This window comes from Stenella coeruleoalba (assembly GCF_951394435.1).
Source record: "Stenella coeruleoalba genome assembly, chromosome: 4".
In the NCBI taxonomy this organism is placed as follows: domain Eukaryota; kingdom Metazoa; phylum Chordata; class Mammalia; order Artiodactyla; family Delphinidae; genus Stenella; species Stenella coeruleoalba.
This window is the reverse complement of record NC_137149.1, coordinates 120,365,176-120,388,048: the sequence shown is the minus strand read 5'-3', so window position 1 is coordinate 120,388,048 and position 22,873 is coordinate 120,365,176.

Sequence of the window (22,873 nt, the reverse complement as noted above, 5' to 3'; positions counted from 1 at the left end):
AAAGTGAGCTACTGGAGGAATTCAGTTGCCATTACTGAGATGGGGAAGGCCACATTCTATCATGCATATGAACCTCTGAGTTTGTAAATGCTACGAATTTATTTGTAAAAAATGTTTCATTAGTTATTAAAAAGCAACTTGAATTAGAATGTGACTTTTTTATTCCTGAGGATCTGGTAAATAAAAAAAAATTCACAATTGTTCTTTAAAAAAAGCACTTCTTATATAATTGTTAAGTGCAACTTGCAATCTTTGCTCCAGCTGAGCTGCTTATGTTTTGTTGTCTCATTGTGGGTGTTGAAGTGCTGGTACTGTCTGTATAGCCCTTTAATTGTAGGAATTATCTCTTAGCCTATCCATCTCCTGATTTTTAATTACCTCTAGAGAAAATTATACATAGAATTTCTACCATGATTACCCACTGTCCTACACTGGTAACTCCAAAGCCTGTTCATTATGATGTAAATGCGATGAGAATATGTCCTCCACTCCACTTCATACGGTCTGTTTCACAGTGGTGTCCATTTCTATTTTGACAGATAATCCAAATCTAAAAATGTACACTCTTCTCTTCTGTTTTTATTTCTTGAAAAGTAAAATTCTTTGTTTTCAGGGCATCACTCTTATTTTGACAATGATTACCGTGCCTGCATTTTATTCTGGTATTCTTTAATGGAAATGTATTGTTTATTTCTACAAAGTGAGTTTTGTTTTGCTTTTAAGATTCTAGAATTCTGCTTTTACTGTCATGCTAAATATTGCCTTGTTTTACATTCTTTTTAACCTTAAAATTAATATGGAACCACGTTAGAGTTGATTGGAAGCAATCCAACTCACCTTAATGTCTAATTAAGCAGGTACACTGGCCATTTATTTTAACTGTTTCCAGCATCAGAGAGCCCACTACACCACATAGCGGTCCATTGCATTTTTGAAGAGCTCTAATTGCCAGAAAGTTCTTTTTCACAAGTAGTTAAAATTGACCTTCCTATATCCTCTATTCATAAATCCCTGGAACTACAAAAAGCACAACTGCCTTTGATTCAGACATCCAGAGTTATATTCTCAGGTCAGCCAGTAACTAGCCATGTGAGGTTAGGTCAGAATCATAACCACTCTGAGCCTCATTACACCATCTGATCTGTAAAATGAAAATGAAGGGGTTGGACCTCTTCTAGCTCTTAAGTTCCTTCCAGTAGCTCTTCCAAAGAATCTATGATACCTGAGGGCAGCTGCCAAATTCCTCCTTAAATTTACTTTTTTTCCACCCTTAATGCCCTGAGTTCACTCCAAGATTCCTTGTACGATATGGTTTCTAGCTCCTTCACAATCCTTATTGCCCTTCCCTGGATACACTGCAGATTGTGGTGTACTGTAAATTAAGGAAGTGCATTTCAAGTTAGGAATCACTGATCTGATTCAGAGACCCCATCAAAGTAAAACATATAGGTTTTTGATAAGTAGAGAAAAAGAGCTTTCAAATTTGTTTCTTTCCTTTCAACGGGAAGAAACATTTTATTAAGTCAGAAGACCCGGACTCTGGACACGGTACTGCCTCTCTGGTGTGACCTTACACCAGTCATCAATTCCTATATCTTGGTAACTGGTCTGTGAAAGGAAGTGGTTGGACCAAGGTTTCTTTCAGATTTCAAAGTTTCTGATTCTATGAATTTCCTACTGTTCCCAGTCTCTTCTCTGATAATTTCAATTTAAAATTGTAAGAAATTGTAGAGAAGGGAAGCATAGGCAAATTAGTATGCATCTGGTTGCTAGTCTGTTGCTATACTTGGGAATTTTCATTCATTCATTCATTCATTCATTATTTATTTATTGGCCTTGCCACACTTTATGTGGGATCTTAGTTCCCCACCAGGGACTGAACCCGTGCCCCCTGCAATGGAAGCCTGGTATCTTAACCACTGGACCTCCAGGGAAGTCCCTCATTCATCTTTTTTTTTTTTTAATATTTATTTATTTATTTGGTTGCACTGGGTCTTAGTTGAAGCAGGTGTGCTCCTTAGTTACGGCATGCACGTGAGATCTAGTTCCCTGAGCAGGGATCGAACCCAGGCCCCCTGCTTGGGAGCACGGAGTCTTAACCACTGTGCCACCAGGGAAATTCCTCATCTCTTTTTTTAAAGACAATTCTTTTCAGAGCAATTTTAGGTTTACAATAAAATTGAGAGAAAGATACAGAGATTTCCCATATACCCCTTACCCCCACACATGCATAGCCTCTCCTATTATCAGTATCACTCACTAGATGGTACATTTTTTACCACGGATGAACCTACATTGGCACATCATAATCACCTAAAGTCCATAGTTTACCTTAGGGTCCAGTCTTGTTTGAACAGTCTATGGATTCGGACAAAAGTATAATGACATATCTATCATTATAATATCATATAGAGTGTTTTCACTGCCCTAAAATCATTAATTTTTTTAAAGAAAACAAATATTTTTTGTTTTCTTTAAAACAAAAGAAAACAAAATTTTGTATATTTTGATACATGCCATGTGTAGCAAGTATCAATACTTCATTCATTTCACAACCTGTCTTAGTCACGTTGGGGTGCTATAACAAAATACACTGGGTGGCTTAAACAATAGACACTTGTTTCTCATAGTTCTGGAGAATGGGAAGTCCAAGATTAAGGTGCTAGAAGATTTGGTTCTTGGTGAGGGCCCTCTTCCTGGCTAGCAGTCAGCCACATTTAGTGAAAAGAGGACGCTCTAGTATCTCTTTGTTTCCTTGGAAAGGCACTAATCCCAGCATGGGGGCTTCACTCTCAAGGCCTCATCTAAACCTAATTACCTCCCAAAGGCCCCACTTCCTAATAAAATCACATTGGGGGTAAGAGCTTCAGCATATGAATTTGAGGGGCGGGGACACAAGCATTCAGTCCATAACACGACCCAGTAATATTCCATTGTGCAGAAATACCACATTTTGTTTATCCATTCATTAGCTGACAGGCATTTGGATTGTTTCCACTTTTTGGCTATTACGAATAGTGCTGCTATGAACTGTGTACAAGTTTTGTGTGGACACATGATTTCAGTTCTCTTGGGTATATACCTAGGCGTGGAATTGCTAGCTCATATGATAACTCTATGTTTAACCACTCGAGGAACTTCCAATCTGATTTCTCAAGTGGTTGCACCATTTTACAATCATACCAGCAATATATTAAGACTGTGATTTCTCCAAATCTTCACCAACACTTATTATTGTCTGTTTTTTTAATTATAACCATCCATCCTAGTTGGTGTGAAGTGGTATCTCATTGTGGTTTTGATTTGTATTTCCCTAATGAGTAATGATGTTGAGTGTCTTTTCATGTGCTTATTGGTCATTTGCATATCTTCTTTAGAGAAATGTCCTTTGCCCATTCTTAACTGGGTTATTTGTCTTTTTGTCATTGAGTGTAAAGCTCTTTATATATTCTGGATATAAATCCCTTATCAAATATGATTTACAAATATTTTCTCCCATTCTTTGGGTTGTCTTTTTATTTTCTTGGTAGTCTTTTGAAGTATAAAATTTTTTAAATAAAAAGCAATGATAAATTGCTTTTTAGAAAAGCCTTTGGAGATCTGGATCCAGAATAATGTTTTCCTACACATAATAAAAGTTTCATAGAATTATATAGCAGGTAGAAAAGTAATTTGGGAGTGTATTATAAGAAGAAAAAGAGAACCTAATTGATAATTAATTAAAAGGAAAAATATTTTGATGGGTAGGAAATTAAACTTCACATAGTTAATATATAAGAATAAAGGTTCTGTAATATATTTTGATTTCTTTTCATATGTGTAAATGCACATAAAGCAGATTGCAGGAAGTTATTTTACAAACACAAGCCAGAGAAAAATCTGTGCTTACCCCTATACCTACTAAGTGGAATTGAAGCAAAACCAGAGTTGATTACTCAGGTTAATGGGTTGGTGTCTATAAATGACAAATGGCTATATTAAAGAAGTTATTAACTTTATATACTGAACTATTTCTAACGATATTTTAATTAACAAAAGTTGCTCTTGAAATAAACCTCTCTGGTTAATTTCTCCTCTCTCTCTGGAATCTTTGGTAGTAAACTAAATTCAATATACATGTGAAACTTTTACAACAATTCATGTAGAGCATTCAACCATAACAGCTTATAAATTCTTAACTAAGAAAATGGGCATAAGAAACTATGAACCACTACTGTAGTCACTCCTGCTCAAAGACTTCTCTGATGTACTTTGGGCTATTCATTTCCTTCTTGTAAATACATTTTACCATGCTTTAAAGAAACATAAAGACACTGCAAGACATAGAAGGAATGAATAAGGAATTCAGGTAGGCAGGTGAGGTTTAAACAACAGGGGAGCTGGTGAAGGTAAAGTTGGAAGTAGTCTCTTCAACGTGTGTCAGTAACACAGGCAAGAAGAAAGGAAATATGGAGTCAGAAACCTAGTCAAGCAGTCTAAAGAGTTCAGAACTTATGCAGAGTTTAAGTAACAGATACAGGCACAAACAGTATGCAGCATCTTGATACCTGGGAACTTCCATATGCTTCCTGTTAAGGAAAGAATTAAGTTCTCAAACCTGGTCTGAGTCTGCAATGGAGGTCAATGGAGTACTTGGCTAAAAGGAAGAGAATAGCAGCTTTTGACATAAACTAATCCTGACAAGACATTGAGCGCTGGGTACCTGGGAGAGTTTCTAAAAATTTTAGAGTTTCTAAAAAATTTGGAGCCATGTATATTCTCCAAAGGGTTCTCTAACTTTGCTGGAAAATATGGGATGAGGTGAAGAAAGCATTTTACCAGCATTTGGGGAAAATCAGTGTTATCAACTGGCACTAACATTCATTAGTACCGTTAGAATGATTTGTCTGTAAATAATTAATAAAACCCATTCACACTGTGAATAATACTCAAACAATAAGGAAATTTATTATGTCGTATAACTAGGAAGTTCAGAGGTAGGGCAAGGTTGATAGATGCCATTGCATAACAGTGTCATGAAGGATCCAGGTCTCTTCCAACCTTTACTCTGTCATGCTTCTGACAGAGCTTCATCCTTCAAGTAACAGCTTCATCCTCGGGCAAGAGAAAGACGATAGCAAAAGTTCTTGGCATCATAACCCAGACATGCCAATATCCAGAGAAAGAAGACCACTCTTAGAAGTGAGGAAGTATATCTAAGAGGAAGTATATCACACGCCTAATTTGGAACCAATTACTGACAAGGGAATAGAATAGCCATGATTGGTTTAGACTGGTCATCTAGGATGGATTAAATGTCAGAGTTAACTATTTATACTAAGATTTTGCTTTTGTTGGGATTTCCTCAGTTTCCCCTTAAACTGTAAATTATTATAAGTTATAATTATTGACTGCTATCACTAAAGAGATACTACTTAATCTTTTTGCTCATCTGCTTTGGTAAAGAACTTTTTTATTCTCCCAAGCCATGACCCATAACTGAGGTACTACTGTCCTTCTGTGATGACCTAGAAGGAAACAGATATCTGAGTACTTGGCTTGTAAACTAAACTTATAAAGTGATGAAAAATGTCTGGGAGAGAAATGAATTCACATTAACTGTGGCATACACGTGTGAAACAGTAATCACATGTAAGTCAGTATGATTAAGGTTTAGAATTAATGGTATAAATATTTATTATTGAACTCAAGGGAGCAGGGGGTACGAGAGGGGACATTGTAACCTGTCTTAATTCCAGAAAGACAGGTAGTTAAATTATACAATGACACTTATCTAGCATCACAATAATGACTACAAGGACCAAGCAATTAGGCAGTGATGAGTAGCAATTTCAGGTGAAGTCACAGTGTACCTGTCCAGAAGCAGGCCTGGGTGAATTACATCACAGATGCAACAGGGGAGGGTGTATACCTTTCACTCTTAAAGGAACTGAAGAGGTTAAAGAAGTTCAAGTCCCACCAAAGATCACTATTTCCAGGCACCTAAACTCACTAGCCGTTTTGTGTCTTCATTCCTGGCAGACCAAACAAAGGAGTTGGCAGAGCTGTGAACTATTAAATAGTGCAAAATTCCTCAATGAAAGCACCCAAAAGAATTTGTTAAAGTGAAGTTATTTTTTACATGTGTTAAAGGGAAAAATCTCTGAAATTCTAAAGTGCAAGAAAAATACAATGAAATATAAGGACCCATTTTTTTCCCTTGATAACTCTGATTTCATTAGATAAATATTGATACTTATAGCAGTGGTATTCAAACTTTTCTGATCGTGATGCACAGTAAGAAATACATTTTACATGGTGACCAGTACCCACACACAACTTTATATTTTCTAAAACTGAAACAAAAACTCACAGAACAATAGTTAAACTTTCTAAGTACCTGCCAGTCCTATTCCATTTCATTTAAAAACAAGTGCTGATTGACACTCACTAAATTGATTCCATAACCTACTACTGGGTCTGACCTGCAGTTTGAAAAACACTATTCTAAGGTAAAGGGATAAGGAACCCCTGATTCCTTAAAACAAATCACCTCTCTGTTCCTCCACAACAGGCAGTGGGGGGAAGGACACCACTGGTGCACAATGGTGAGACATGGGTAGGCTGCTGAACTCCCAACTCTTGTTTCCCCTTTTAGCCTCTGGTCTAAAGTAGACAGAGCTCTTCTCTTAATTCTTTGTGGCCTAGTTAATTTAAATAAGATTTTACCAAAGGCTGAGGGATGATAAGAGGGAAATGAACAACATGAGTAACAGGAGCCTGGAAGATCTTTTGTTAAGATAAGACCCATTCATCTTCAGCTTTGGTGCCTAGGCCTGGCTGCCTCTAAGCTGCAAAGGTCATCTTTTCCTTTCCTTCCAGGAGGGACTTGAAATGAATTCTCAAGTAAACAACAGAGTAACTCTCAGCCAAATACCTGCAGTTCCCCCTCCTGGCCATCTAGTCTCTGGTTTCCTGTTTCAGTTCCCACCTCTTCTCTGATACTTAGCACGGTAAAGGCCAGCTCCTTAGTGGAGGCCCTCAACCCCAACCTCAGGAGCATGACCTTGCCCTGTGGCTTTATCCTTCTGAGACGATAATGCAACAGCTTAACATTCTTGGAAGAGATGCACATAAATCTTTTTGTGAGTTCCCAAAGGACTGATTAAAATAAATATGTTCAAACTTCCGGAAAGTGGGTAAGTTTACTCTAACCCTTTTGAAAGGAGACTATGATAAGCTCAGGTGGAATAGACACATGATTAGAACAGCAAAAACACCATGCCTCTCAATTTTAACTTTTTTTTTCCTTCCTGAGAGTACAGGCTTTGGAGCCAGGTGTGAAGTCCAACTCACCATACCTTAAAGGACAAGTTTCTTGTTTTCTTTGAATCTCAGTTTACTCATCCATAAGATGGACCTAAGTAGTACTCACTGCACAAGTGGGTAAAAAAGGATTAAGTGAGCTAATTAGAAAATATGTATGATTCAGTTAGCTAATGATCAGTACGTGGTAGCTGCTGCTTATTTTAGGCCAGTTGGATATAGACTAAGAAAACAAACATTGTAAACTCCTTGCTTAACAAAAAAAAAATCTTAGGCTGCCTGATATTTCCTGGTCTGATGTTTTCTTTGGAGAAGCTCTAGATATGCTTGTAGCTAGAGGGGTACTGCTATATATATATATTCTGGTCACCTATCTCCTGCTATAACAGAAATCTGATTGTAAGTGCAGTGTATATGTGGAATCTAAAAAAAGGGGTACAAATGAAATTATTTACAAAACAGAAGTAGAATCACGGATATAGAAAACAAACTTATGGTTACCAGGGGATAAGGGGGGGGGATAAATTGTGAGATTAGGATTGACATATACATACTACTATATACAAAATAGATAACTAATAAGAACCTGCTGTATAACACAGGGAACTCTACTCAATACTCTGTAATGGCCTATATGGGAGAAGCATCTAAAAAAAAAAAGGACGAGTGGATATACGTATATGAATACATGTAGGTATTCATTTTGCTGTACACCTGAAACTAACACAACATTTGTAAATCAACTATACTCCATAAACATTAAAAAAAAAAGACAAAAGGGCAAATACAGGCTTTCATATGTTTCTTTCCATTCCTACTATGCCCAGTTTAGTGCCTCAAGTAGCTGAGACCACTGCAAGAGGTCTTGTGCCTCCCTCCTATCAAATTTGTGATGGCAGATGGATTTCCTAAAGCAGAGTTCTGATTGTGTCACTTTATTGCTCAATCAATGATAGCTCCCCACAACCTACCAAAGGAACTCTGAACCGTATTATTTTGTTATTTGGCATACTATAATGTTTGAAGTAAGAGGCTCTAACTTGCTTTTGTTTTGTGAATAAAAACAAAAATAAAATTTTTATTTTATTGTATGCAAGAAAAGAAAAATTTAAGCATAAAATTTTTCTCTGCCCTTTGGCCTCCTCCATCCCTTCTACTGTGTATTGTGTATCTGCATCATGCAGTGGCCAGACCTCCCCCATCAGCAGAAATACCTGCTCAACCATAAAGAGCAACATTCTCCTGGCATCAACGAGATGACTCCTTAAAAGATAACATTCCTTCTTGCTCTTGTAAGGGGTCACAATGACCCACCACTTTGTACTTGCAGATCTGGATTATGTAAACTGTCAATAATACATCATTTAATGTATGCCCTCTGTCTCAAAAAAAAACGTACACAACTGCATTTTGATCTCTAATGGGTAGAACAGTTCTCGGAGCTTTCTGAGAGGCTGTTCCTGGGTTACAATCCTCAGTTAGGCTCAAATAAAATTTTCCATTTCTTTCTTAGAGCGACTGATTCATTTTTTCATCGACAGGTTTTTTTTTAAACATTAATCCATTTTTGTTGTTGAAGTCAGTTTGCCTTTTTCATATTTGAAAACTTTTATTTCTTAAACTGGATGGTAGGTATATGTGCTTTGTTTTTATTATTATTGCTGTGGTAAAATATACATAACAAAAAAATTTACCATTAGTGACATTTAATGCATTCACAATTTATACAGCCATCACCACTATCTAGTTCCTGAATATTCTCATCATCCTGAAAGGAAATCCTGTACCCATTAAACAGTTACTCCTTGTTTCCCTCTCCCCCCGCCTCCCACCCTAGGGAACTACTAATCTGTTTTATGTCTTTAAGGATTTGCCAACTCTGGTTATTTCAATAAATGGAATCATATAATATTTGGCCTCTTGTGTCTTGATTCTTTCACTTAGGATAATGTTTACAAGATTCCTCCATGTTGTAGCATGCACGTTTTTTTTTGGCGGAATAATGTACTGTATGGATATACCATCTTTTGTTTCTCCATTTATCTGTTGATGGACATGTGGGTTATTTCCACCTTCTGGCTACTGTGAGTAGTGCTGCTATGAATATTTGTGAGCAAGTTTTTGCTTGTACACTTGTTTTCTTTTGATTCTCTGTATACAAGATCATGTCATCTGTGAATATGGTTTTACTCTTCCTTGCCAATCTGAATTCCATTCGTTTCTTTCTCTTGCTTAATTTCCCTGCTGGAACCTCTAGCATAATGTTGAGTAGAGTAGCAAGAGTGGACATCCTTGTCTTATTTCTGATCTTAGGGGAAATTCATACAGTCTTTTACCATGAAGTATACTGTTGGCTACAGGCTTTTCATAGGTGCTCTTATCAGGTTGAGGAAGCTTCCTTCTATTACTAGTTTGTTAAGTGTTTCTATCATGAAAAGGTGTTGGATTTTTGTCAGTGCTTTTTCTCCTTCTATTGAGATGATCATGTGGTTTTTGCTTTTGTTTTTCTTGAAGTATAGTTGATTTACAATATTGTGTTAGTTTCAGGTATACAGCAAAGTGATTCAGTTATACATAAATATATGTAGAGATCTACATTTTTTTATTCTTTTCCATTATAGTCTTTTTTTATAAGATATTGAATATAGTTCCCTGTGCTGTACAGTAGGACATTGTTGTTTATCCATTCTATATATAATAGTTTGCATCTGCTAATCCCATACTCTCAATCCATTCCTCCCTCCCACCCCCCTGCAACCACAAGTCTGTTCTCTATGTCTATGAGTCTGTTTCTGTTTTACAGATGAGTTCATTTGTGTCATAGTTTATATTCCACATATAAGTGATATCATATGGTATCTGTCTTTTTCTTTCTGACTTACTTTGCTTAGTAGGATAACCTCTAGGCCCATCCACGTTGCTGCAAATGGCATTATTTCATTCTTTTTTACAGCTGAGTAATATTCCATTGTATATAAATACCACATCTTCTTTATCCATTCATCTTTTGATGGACACTTAGGCTGTTTCCATGTCTTGGCTATTGTAAATAGTACTGCCATGAACATTGGGGGTACATGTAACTTTTCCAATTAGAACTTTCATCTTTTCTATGTATATGCCCAGGAATGGGATTGCTGGATCATAGGGCAACTCTATTTTTAGTTTTTTAAGAAACCTCCATACTGTTTTCCTTAGTGGCTGCACCAATTTACATTCCCACCAACAATGTAGGAGGCTTCCCTTTTCTCTATACTCTCTCCAGCGTTTATTATTTGTAGACTTTTTGATGATAGCCATTCTAGTGTGAGGTGATACCTCACTGCAGTTTTGATTTGCATTTCTCTAATAACTAGTGATGTCAAGCATCTTTTCATGTGACTATTGGCCATCTGTATGTCTTCTTTGGAGAAATATCTATTTAGGTCTTCTGCCCATTTTTGATTGGGTAGTTTGTTTTTTTTTTTGTTATTGAGTTGTATGAGCTGTTTGTATATTTTGGAAATTAAGCTGTTGTCGATGGCATCGTTTGCAAATATTTTCTCCCAGTTCATAGGTTGTCTTTTTGTTTTGGTTTTTCCTTTTAGTTGTGTTGATATGGTGTATTACATTTATTGATTTTGGGGATTAAACCAATCTCACATTCCTGAAATATATCCCATTTGGTCATGGTGTATAATTCTTTTTATATGTTATTGAATTTGATTTGCTGGTATTTTTTTTTTTTTTTTGCTATACACAGACCTTTCACTGTTGTGGCCTCTCCCGTTGTGGAGCACAGGCTCTGGACGCGCAGGCTCAGCGGCCATGGCTCACAGTCCCAGCCACTCCGCGGCATATGTGATCTTCCCAGACCGGGGCATGAACCCATGTCCCCTGCATCGGCAGGCGGACTCTCAACCACTGCGCCACCAGGGAAGCACGATTTGCTGGTATTTTGTTGAGGATTTTGGCATTCATATTCATAAGAGATATGGGGTTTTAGTTTTCCTTTTGTGATAGCTTTGACTAGTTTTTTTAATCAGAGTAACACTGGCATCATAGGATAAGTTGGGAAATGTTCCCTCATCTATTTTTTGCAAGAGTTTGTGATGAATTGGTACTAATTCTTCTTTAAATTTCAGTAGAATACATCAGTGAAGCCATCTGGGTCCTGGCTTTTCTCTGTGGGTAGACTTTTTATTACTAATTTAATATGTTTGTTTTGGGTCTATTAAGATTGTCTGTTTCTTTTCTTTTCTTTTCTTTCTTTTTTTTTTGGCTGTGTTGGGTTTTCGTTGCTGCATGAGGGCTTTTCTCTGGTTGCAGTGAGCAGGGGTTGCTCTTTGTTGAGATGCACGGGCTTCTCACTGCAGTGGTTTCTCTTGTTGTAGAGCACGGGCTCTAGTCACACAGGCTTCAGTAGTTGTGGCACATGGGCTTAGTTGCTCCGCAGCATGTGGGATCTTCCTGGAGCAGGGCTCAAACCCGTGTCCCCTGCATTGGCAGGTGGATTCTTAACCACTGTGCCATCAAGTAAGCCCTGTCTGTTGTTTCTTTTTTGGAGTCAGTTTTCGTAGTTAGTGTCTTTATAGGAATCTTCCCATTTCATCTACGTCATCTAATTTATCTAATTTATTGGCATACAATCGTTCATACAATTATTCCTTTACAATCCTTTTTATTTCTGTAAGGCCAGTAATGATATCCCCTATTTCATTTCTTTTTTTTTAAATTAATTAATTAATTTATTTTTTGCTGCGTTGGGTCTTCGTTGCTGCACGTTGGCCTTCTTTAGTTGTGGTGAGCTGGGGCTACTGTTTGTTGCGGCGTGCAGACTTCTCATTGTGGTGGCTTCTCTTGTTGCAGAGCACAGGCTCTAGGTGTGCGGGCTTCAGTAGCTGTGGCATGTGGACTCAGTAGTTGTGGCTCACAGGCTCTAGAGTGCAGGCTCAGTAGTTGTGGTGCACGGGCTTAGTTGCTCCGTTGCATGTGGGATCTTCCTGGACCAGGGCTCAAACCCGTGTCCCCTGCACTGGCAGGCGGATTCTTAGCCACTGCACCACCAGGGAAGCCTACCTATTTCATTTCTGATTCTAGTAATTTGAGTCTTAAAGTTTTTTTTCTTGGTCAGTCTAGCTAAAGATTTGTCAGTTTTGATGATCTTGTCAAAGGACCAGATTTTGTTTCCATTATTTTCTCTATTGTTTTTCTATTCTCTATTTCATTAATTTCCTCTCAATCATTATTATTTTCTTCCTTGCTTGCCTAAGACTTAATTTGCTCCCCCTTTCCCAGTGTCTTAAGGTAGAAGATTAAGATCTTGATTAAAGATCTTTCTTCTTTTTTTAATACCGGCATTTTCAGCTATAAATTGCCTTCTAAGTGCTGCTTTAGCTATATCCCATAAGTTTTGGCGTATTGTTGTTTCATTTTTCTCAAAGTATTTTTAATTTCCCTTTTGCTTTCTTCTATGATCATTTGGGTATTTAGGAGTGTGTTTTTAATTTCAAAATACTTGTGTGTTTCCCCATATTCTTTCTGTTATTGATTTCTAATTTCATTCCTTTCTTTTGTGAAATAAAATTCATATTTTATGGCAAGACAAGAAAAATTTAAACCAAATTTTCTCTGCCCTTTGGCCTCCTCTCTCCCCCCACTGTGCATTGTGTATCTGCATTTTGCATTGACCAAACCTTCTCCATTGGCAGAAATTTCCGCTCAAACATAAAGAGCAACATTCTCTTAAAATAACTCCTTGAAGATAACATTCCATCTTGATAAGAGGTCGCACTCAGATCTGGATTATGTAAACTGTCAGTAATACATCATTTGATGTACAGTCCTCTGTCTCAAAAAGTTCTTATATAACTGTGTCTTGACTTCTAACTGGCAGAACAGTTCTCGGAGCTTTCTGAGATACTCTTCCAAGGTTATAATCCTCAAAGTTTGTTTGAATGAGATTTTCCTTTTCTTTTCTTAGATCAACTGATTTTTGTTGACATTTTGTTTGAGAACATATTTTGTATTATTTTTATCCTCTTAAATGTACTGAGGTTTGTTTTATCCTGGAGAATCTCCTATGCGTATTTGAGAAGACTGTGTATTCTGCTGTCGTTGGGTGGAGTGCTCTGTAGATGTCTATTAAATCTGGTTGGTTTATAGCATTGTTCAAGTCTTCTATTTCTTTACCAGCCTTCTATCTAGTTGTTCTATCCATTTTTGAAAACGGAGTATAAAGTCTCCAATTATTATTGTAGAACTGTCTATTTTCCCCTTCATTTCTGTCAGTTTTTGCTTTACGTATTTTGATGATCTGTTGTTGGATGCATGTATGTTTATAATTATCATAGCTTTCTGATATAGATTGACCCTTCTATCACTATGAACTATCCCTCTTCATCTCTAATAACATTTTTTGTTAATAGACTTTCAGTCTATTTTGTCTTATATTAGTCACCTTAGTTTCTTTTGCTGTTTGCATTATATATCCTTTTCTATTCTTTTACTTTCTATTTCTTTGTATTTTTGAATATAAAGTGTGTCTCCTGTAGACAGTATATAGTTGAACCTTTTCAAAAATCTAGTCTGACAATGTCTGTCTTTTGATCCGATTGGTTAATCCATTCACATGTAAAAGTTACTGGACTGCATTTACAATGGTCATTTTTGTTTCTTATATGACTCATGTGTTTTTTATTCCTCTATTTTTTAGTGCACACACACACACACACACACACACACAAAAGGAATGTATGTGTTTCAAGAGGGGTAACCTGAGCTGTTCCCTATCCTGTATTATGCTGAGTTTCTAACCCAATGTTGAGTACAGTATTACAGATACTAGATGATCAATACAGTAGTCTTGTCAAGCAGTTCTTAAAATGTAGAGCAACACCAGCAGAGGCAATATCACCTGGGAGTTTGTTAGAGGAAAAACATTAATCTCTGTAATCAAACTTGGGTTTGATCCCAGCTCTACATTTATAGCTGTGTGATTTGGGGCAAGTCCCTAAACCACTGAGTCTTGTTTCCTCATTTAATAATGCTGTCTTACAGTGTTCTTGTGAAGGTTGTAAGAGATTAAGTGAGATAACGTAAATAATTCTACTACCACGTCAGGACTTCTACAGTGTTAATTTTCTTTCTCATTGCCACAATATAACAAAAACTTCTACCTGTTTTCTCTGTATTTTCAGTGTAACTGCCAGCAGCTTAAATAATTTAAACCACTTCTCATGTTAGCAATTATTGAGAAGGAAAATTGCAGAAACAGGAATAGGAATAGAAAACATGAAGTTGTGTGGTAGGTTAGCAGAGAAAAAGAGAAATTCAGTCTGAGCTCATCTTTCAAGAAGCCCAGAAAAATTAGGTGGCAATTTAAATACCACTTTGGATGCTGATATATGCTCAAGGTCTGAAATTATAGCAATTAAAAAAAAACACTGTTTCTCTGTATTTTTTTATTAATACTTTTATGAGAGTATGAAAATAATCCTGCCAGGTAGATAGGCCAGGCATTACTATCTCCATTTTGCAGGGACCTAAAGCTCAGAGGGATTAAGTGACTTGCCTGTGATTACAGGACTAGTTGATGGGGAAGTTGGGATTGAAGGCATGTTAGTTAGTTGCAAATTACACAGTTATCACAGTTTTGGGGAAGGTCTCAAAATAAAGGACGTACTGAGAGGATAAAGGTCACACTATGTATCTGGATAATACTATCGAATGAATAAATATCTGATTTACAAGTAAAAATCTTGTTACAATGAACATCACTGCAGAGATTCTACTTAAGAGGATGTCCATGCTGTTTGCAATACAGACTTCAGGAGCTGAGGGTAGAAAATTGTATGTGGATATTTATTCTGACCGAAAGTTTAAACAATATGCATAATGTTTCTTTTTTTTGGCCACACTGAGGGGCTTATTGGATCTTAGTTCCCCGACCAGGGATTGAACCCCGGGTCCCTTGCAGTGAAGGCACTGAGTCTTGACCACTGGACCGTCAGGGAATTCCGACAACATGCATAATGTTTCTGAAGTCTTCATAATTTGACTTGACTATACACGGACTTTATGGTGGTACATATATTGCTGTTTTACTGTACCATTTGAAGGTGTCACTGAGTAGAATCTGTGTACAGATTAGGTCGTATGTAAGTATACAGGACTACATTACTCAATCTCCTTAGCATGCTAGATCGTAAGATTCTTGAGGGCAGAGCTTATGTTTTATACCCCCCTGATCTCATAGTACCTACCACTAATGAATGAATAAATACATAAATGTGTGAGTGAATGCATTTGCCTTAAAATCATTGTCTGTTTACTCCCCTCTTGTCAAAGTACCTTTCTCTATTTCTGACCCACAAAATCAGAAATAGACCTATTCTGTCCTGTTATTCAAAAATATTTCCACCTAACCACCTCACACTGGTCAGAATGGTCATCATTAAAAAGTCTACAAATAACAAATGCTGGAGAGGGGGTGGAGAGAAGGGAACCCTCCTACTCTGTTGGTGGGAATGTAAGTTGGTGCAGCCGCTACGGAAAACAATATGCAGGTTCCTCAAAAAACTAAAAATAGAGTTGCCATATGATCCAGCAATCCCACTCCTGGGCATATGCCTGGACAAAACAATAATTCAAAAAGATACATGCAGGGCTTCCCTGGTGGCACAGTGGTTGAGAGTCTGCCTGCCGATCCAGGGGACACGGGTTCGTGCCCCGGTCCGGGAAGATCCCATATGCCACGGAGCGGCTGGGCCCGTGAGCCATGGCCGCTGGGCCTGCGCGTCCAGAGCCTGTGCTCCGCAACGGGAGAGGCCACAACAGTGAGAGGCCCGCGTACCGCAAAAAAAAAAAAAAAAAAAAAAAGATACATGCAACCCTATGTTCATAGCAGCACTATTCACAATAGCCAAGACATGGTAATAACCTAAATGTCCATCGACAGATGAATGGATATAGAAGACGTGGTACATATATACAATGGAATACTACTCAACCATAAAAAAGAATGAAATAATGCCATTTGCAGAAACATGAATGGACCTAGAGATTATCATACTAAGCAAAGTAAGTCAGAAAGAGGAAGACAAATACCATATATTGCTTATATGTGGAATCTAAAATGTGACACAAATGAACTTATCTATCAACCAGAAAAAGACTCACAGACATAGAAAATAGACTTGTGGTTGCCAAGGGGGAGGGATGGAGTGAGGGTTTCGGGTTAGCAGAGGTAAACTATTATATATAGAATGGGTAAACAACAAGGTCCTACTGTATAGCACAGGGAAATATATTCAATATCCTGTGATAAACCATAATGGGAAAGAATATGAAAAAGAATATGTATATATATATATGTATAACTGAATCACTTTGCTGTATAGCAGAAATTAACAAAACATTGTAAATCAACTATAGTTCAATAAAATAAATTTAAAAACAAACAAACAAACAAAATATTTCCACCTAGGCCCAGACTAAATTCCCTCCAGAACCAAGATCCTTTCTTCCCTGCACCACTGGTTTATCCCCTAAGTGACAGTTCAAAATGACTCTCAGTCATTTGGACGCTGTGTTGGGGTCATCTGTACTGCTCACCTAAATTTGCTTACCACCACTTTCATTATCCCACTCAGTTCTTATGAACGAAGTTTCTGATGAAAATCAGCACAGCTTGGCCAAAAAAAAAAAAAAAAAAAGAACTTGGAGATCAGGGCTCCCCAACCCTCGGGCCGTGGACCAGTACTGGTCCGTGGCCTGTTAGGAGCCAAGCCGCACAGCAGGAGGTGAGAGGCAGGCGAGCAAGCGAAGCTTCATCTGCCGCTCCCCATCGCTCCCCACTGCTCACATTACCGCCTGAACCATTCCCCACACCCCACCCCCATCCGTGGAAAAATGGTCTTCCACGAACCGGTCCCTGGTGCTCAAAAGGTTGGGGAGCACTGTTGTAGATGGTATTCTTCAAGGAAAGAATCATGCCTTCCTCTTTGCTTTTCCCTCTTCTTGCTGGACGAAATGTTAACTTTTCACCTTGGGCTACATGGATGAGAGCAATGTATCATGGATGGCAGAATAATAAGACTGATGAAATCTTGAAATCTGAATCCCTGATATCATCGAGCCTATGTATCAGCCCCGGACTGTATACACTGGGACTGCCACATGAGTAACAAATCATTTCTACCTTGTTTATGTCACTATTATTGAAGCCTTGTAACAGTTTCTGAATCAAGTTTTTGCTTAACATCCAGTGCAATCTACGTGAGTGGCGCTCCCTGGAGTTGTACAGCATGGCGACCTTGAACTCAACTTCCCACTAACACAGTAAGGTGAAGACAAGTTCAGAAAGATTAAAAACTTTCCTGAAGTCAAACTACAATGTGATGTGAGACTGAACACAGATCTACATGATACCAAATAGTGACAATACTAGATTCTATCCTAGCTTTTCACTTTGTGAAATGTTGTCCAGAAGAAAAGTTCCACTACTTATACTCTTACAGTATATGGGAAGTCGTTTCAATTCCCACCTAAAATCAGCAGCAATGGCTGTATGGGTATCAACAACAACAACAAAAAATGTGAGTGTCCCTAGGATGTGTGCTGTCCTTAGTGATAGCAATGGTAATAAGGAATCCTGTTTGATTGTACTACTGTACTTCTGCAATGACACTAATATCACTGTGCACAGATACAATCTCAGCCTTCCTTCTCAATTGTCTTGCTTTGCTCCCTGGACAAGTTCCTTCTTCCTGTCTGCCATCCACAGCAAACCACACAGGCTGAGTTAGGCAGGGGAAATGGCTCCAATGAGAGCGGCCCTTGATGCTTAACAAGGTCGAGGACAGCGAGGTGTTGACATGAATGTGAGTGGGCAGCTGAGACAAAGCTAGATAGTAAATCTGACATTTATTTTGGATAGAGAAAAAGAGTTAACAGTTACTGAGTGTCTACTATGTGTTAATCCCTGTCCTAGGCTTCCATTGTATATTGTGTCATTTAAACTTTACAAGTACCTACCAATACCTACCAAGGAGGTAGGTATTATTCCCACTTACCGGTGAGAAAACAAAGACTATAATATAAAGTCACATAGTAGGTGACAGAGCAATGATTTGAAACCAGGTCTGGCTTCAAAATCCATGTTTTCCCACTATACCTCGTGGCCTTTAAACTTTTTAAAGTCCTTTCCAAAACTTTATTTTCTTATTTTCAAATATATCATCTCCCTTATATAACTCTGAAGAGCATCTTCAAGAAATTTTCCAGACCTTTAATGTGTTTGGCATGCCCGATAAGATATTCTGCAGCAGAATCCAGCTGATCCTTTGTTGCAGTGCAACAAAATGTGCCAGCTGGCAACAAGATGAGCTTAAGCTGGAATGCAAATCACAGTACTACTTCCTCAGTAGACAAAGTTTTACTATGGAAAAAAACAGTCAACTGAACTAAACAGTGTATTCAGTGACATAATTGATTTCATTCTCTCAAAAGCTCCTTATTTCATTGCCAGATGATCATAGTTTGTTGACCTGTACTGTTCTGATCATTGTACTTTGGGAGAAAACAGAGTACATTTTCATAATCACACCTGGAACACCTCTACAATGAGAACTCATTATACGTACTATTTCATTTTGTAAATAGAAAAGAAAGGAGAAAAGCTAAATTTCCAACAAAAAATGTGTAATCTGACATAAAGTAAAAATATTACTCAGGATTCATCTATTGATTGAGTCATTCATTCATTCATTCATTCAAGACTAGTATACGAAGAGAGATATGTAGGACTGTCTCTGCCTTCTTCTAAGAAGGGGATGGGGTAGGTAAGCACCGATTTAAAGAAAAATCATTATAGTAAAATGTGATTATCCTTGATTCCTTTTTGTCTTCCTGTATCAATTCATCAGCAAATCCTTTTGGCTCTTATCTTCAAAATATAACCAGAATTTTTGCTATGTCCTTCCACCCAGGGCAACTGCACTTCACAAGTCCAGAGGATGTCATCTGCATTTTATTGTATTTATTGTACTTATTTATTTATTTGGCTGCATCGGGTCTTGGTTGCAGGATCTTCGTTGTGGTCTTTTGGCATGTGGGATCTTCCGTTGCAGCGTGTGGGCCCTTCACTGTGGTGCACAGGCTTCTTTCTTGTTGTGGCGTGCGGGCTCAGTAGTTGCAGCATGCGGGCTTAGTTGCCCCATGGCGTGTGGGAGCTCAGTTCCTTGACCAGGGATTGAAGCCGCGTCCCCTGCACTGGAAGGTGAGTTCTTGGCTACTGGACCGCCAGGGAAGTCCTGGGGAAGTCATTTCCATGTTGGTCTCCATGAATAGTGTCCTGTTTCCACAGCTCTCCACCCTCTGCACTCCCTCCTCTATCTCCCTAGACCAAGCTACCATCATCTCGTTTAACTTCTTGTTTCTACTCTTGCTCCACCACTCTTTCTTATTCTCCCCACAGCAGCCAGTGTCACTCTACTGCTCAAAAGCCTCCAATGGCTTCTCATCCCAGACAGAAGAACATTGAGTCCTTCCTGTAGCCTGCAAGCACCACCTTATCTGAAGTAGGTGACAAGGTCATTTTATAAAAATGACAGGGGACAGGCTGAGTTGGGGGCAGGAATAGCATGGTGAGCAACTGAAATATTGAGAGGAACAGGAAGGGGAGCTGACAGGTAAAAGGATTCTCAGGGGCCCAGTCCTTTAATACCATTAATTTCTAGTAGTTCCAGTCTGAAATGTGCAGTCTTCTCTAACCATACCATGAGGGTAAGGGTAAATGTAAGGGTAGAGAAAAATACATGCTAGTTTTTGCTGCAAATCAAATTCTCCCAATACTTAATGACTTAAAACAGCAAACATTTATTATTTCTCATGATTCTATGTGTCAGCTGGGTGGTTCTTCTGTTCTGGGCCAGCTCAGTTGGATTAAATGGTCTAGGATGGACTTTTTCAAATACCTGATGGTTGGTAGACTTGTTGTTCTGGAAAGATCTCAGCTGGGCCTTGTTATTTCTGCTTCAAATGTCCTCTCGTTCTCCAGCAGGCTAGCTCAGGCTTCTTCACTTAGTGAGCTCAGTGTTCCAGAGAACAGAATGAGCAAAGCCCACATGTGCCTGCATCTTTTAAGCCATTGCTCAAGTCAGAGTTGCTAATGTCCCTTGACTAAAGCAAGAAACACTATCAGGCCCAAAGTCAGTGTGGGAGGGGACAACACAAGGTCATAGATACAGGGAGGAGTGAAAGAACTGGGGGAAATACTACCATGGGAAGGTTAATTACGCATTGAACTAGGCTTAGGGTTTTCTGGGCAGGGTCAGAGAAGGCTAAGGCTGCAAGGAAGTACAGAGTTTTGGTGAAAAAGTATGTTGTTTACATGAACAACCATGGGCTGCAGCTGAGAAGAAAAGGAAAAGAGGTCGGGGGTGTTTACAGACTGGGAGAAAATGATGTTACAACAATTTTGGAACCCATTCCAACATGGGCAGGTGCCATTCCCACACCAACAAGCAATTCTTGGGCACCAGCTGGGTGTCCTACAATTTAACTCAAATCTCAGTTCGACAGGTTAACGGCACAGTCTTACAAGACTGCCCACCCCGCTTCAGATGTCAATCACAATTATGCTTACTGGGTTTAGATCTATATTGAAGACGTCTGAAAGAATAAGGAACAACAAAGTGATATAAATTGAACGCATGAAACTTATATGATGTTATAAAGCAATGAAACCTCAATAAAAAATAAAGTTTAAAAAGTGAGAGAAACTGAAAAAGGATGAAATGGAACTTTTAGAAATAAAAAACATAGCAATCAAAATTCAAAAAATCATTGGATGGATTTAATAGATTAGTCACAGATGGAAAGAAAATTAATAACATGCTACGGACACCTTTCTAGGTTGAGGTACTCATGTTTTTCTGTTCCATTTTATTCTATCTGAATTTTGAAATTCCTAGATGGTTGAGACCCAATAAACTGATTTCACACCTCCCATGCTATCTTTTATTCAATATAATTTAATTAAAACTGATGATTGCACCATTTAATGTAACAGTGTAAGGGAAATACAATTTTATTTTTAAAAAACCTTTCATTACAAGACAAAGTTGAGGACTGAAATTTGTACCTTCGACAAATCCCTTAGGTGCTGGTTTCTCCAGAATAAACTAGATGCAGCTGACTTCATTAACGCCTCCTCTGTGGCTCTTTCACTCTTGGGCAGAAAGAGGAATCAGACTTACCTTAGGTAGAAGGTGAGTTCAGTTTTTGCTTTTGTTTTTTTCCGGTACGCGGGCCTCTCACTGTTGTGGCCTCTCCCGTTGTGGAGCACAGGCTCCGGACGCGCAGGCTCAGCAGCCATGGCTCACGGGCCCAGCTGTTCCGCGGCATGTGTGATCTTCCCGGATCGGGGCACGAACCGGTGTCCCCTGCATCGGCAGGCGGACTCTCAACCACTGCGCCACCAGGGAAGCCCTAAGTTCAGTTTTTAGTCTGACCTGGGGGTCCATAACATTTTCCATTGGGAAATTTTTAAGCTAGTGAAGTGCCACGTATGAAGTAAACTTAGTTAAGGTAACTGTAAGTATAGAATTAATACAGAGTTTATTAGACTCAATATTATATTTGGAAGGACTCATTGATTTCCACTGGTTACTAGTATTCACTAATTTGCAAGGAGACAAGAAAAATAAGGTCTGTGGAATTTTTCATAAAGCTGATTTATTTATTTAAAAGGACTGACTTTTTAGAGGATATGTTTTTTATGTTTATTTGGGGGGTCAAAATATAATTTTTAAATGAAATGAGGCTAATAGAAAATGGAAGTTGTTTTTGCTTTTGTCTCACAGATTGTTGAAATTTTAAAATTGCTGTCATGTTGATTCCCAAAATTATTTTGAAAATTTAGACTGACCCACCAAGTTCAAAAGACTGGGAATATCATCAATGTTGTCTACTATTATTTATTCAGCCAACAAATATTATGAGGGCCCACTATGTGCTAAGAAATGGGCACAAATAAGAAAATGACTGCACTGTATGCCCTCCTGCTTACAGTGAGAAAGGGACACATTGATCTGTAGTTACTAACAAGTTAAGTAGTGTTAGGTCTTCTGGGAGCAGGTGTGAGGGAAAGCCTGCTTGGGGAATCAACCTCTTAGTGAAAGAAGAAATGAAGCTGAGCTGTCTTGAACATGCACAGGTATTTGCCTGCTGATGAGGGGAAAAGCAATGGCGGCAAGAGAAAATTTTAAATAGCTCCAGATGGCCAGAGTTGGGGTATCCACTAAAGACTAAGATAAGGAGAGGATGAAAAGGGAGGTAACTCAAGATGAAAGAGGTTTTATAGGCTCAGCTAAGGACTTTGATTTTTTTTAATAATCGTGATAAAAAGACGCAACATAAAATTTACCATTTTAACCATTTTTAAGTGTACAGTTCAGTAGTGTTAGGTATATTCACATTGTTGTGAAATAAGAACTTGACTATCCTATAAGCAACTGAGATGAATGGAATGGAAATATTTTAGGCTAGGATTGGAGATTTAGGAAGATTGTTTTAGAAAGTGAGG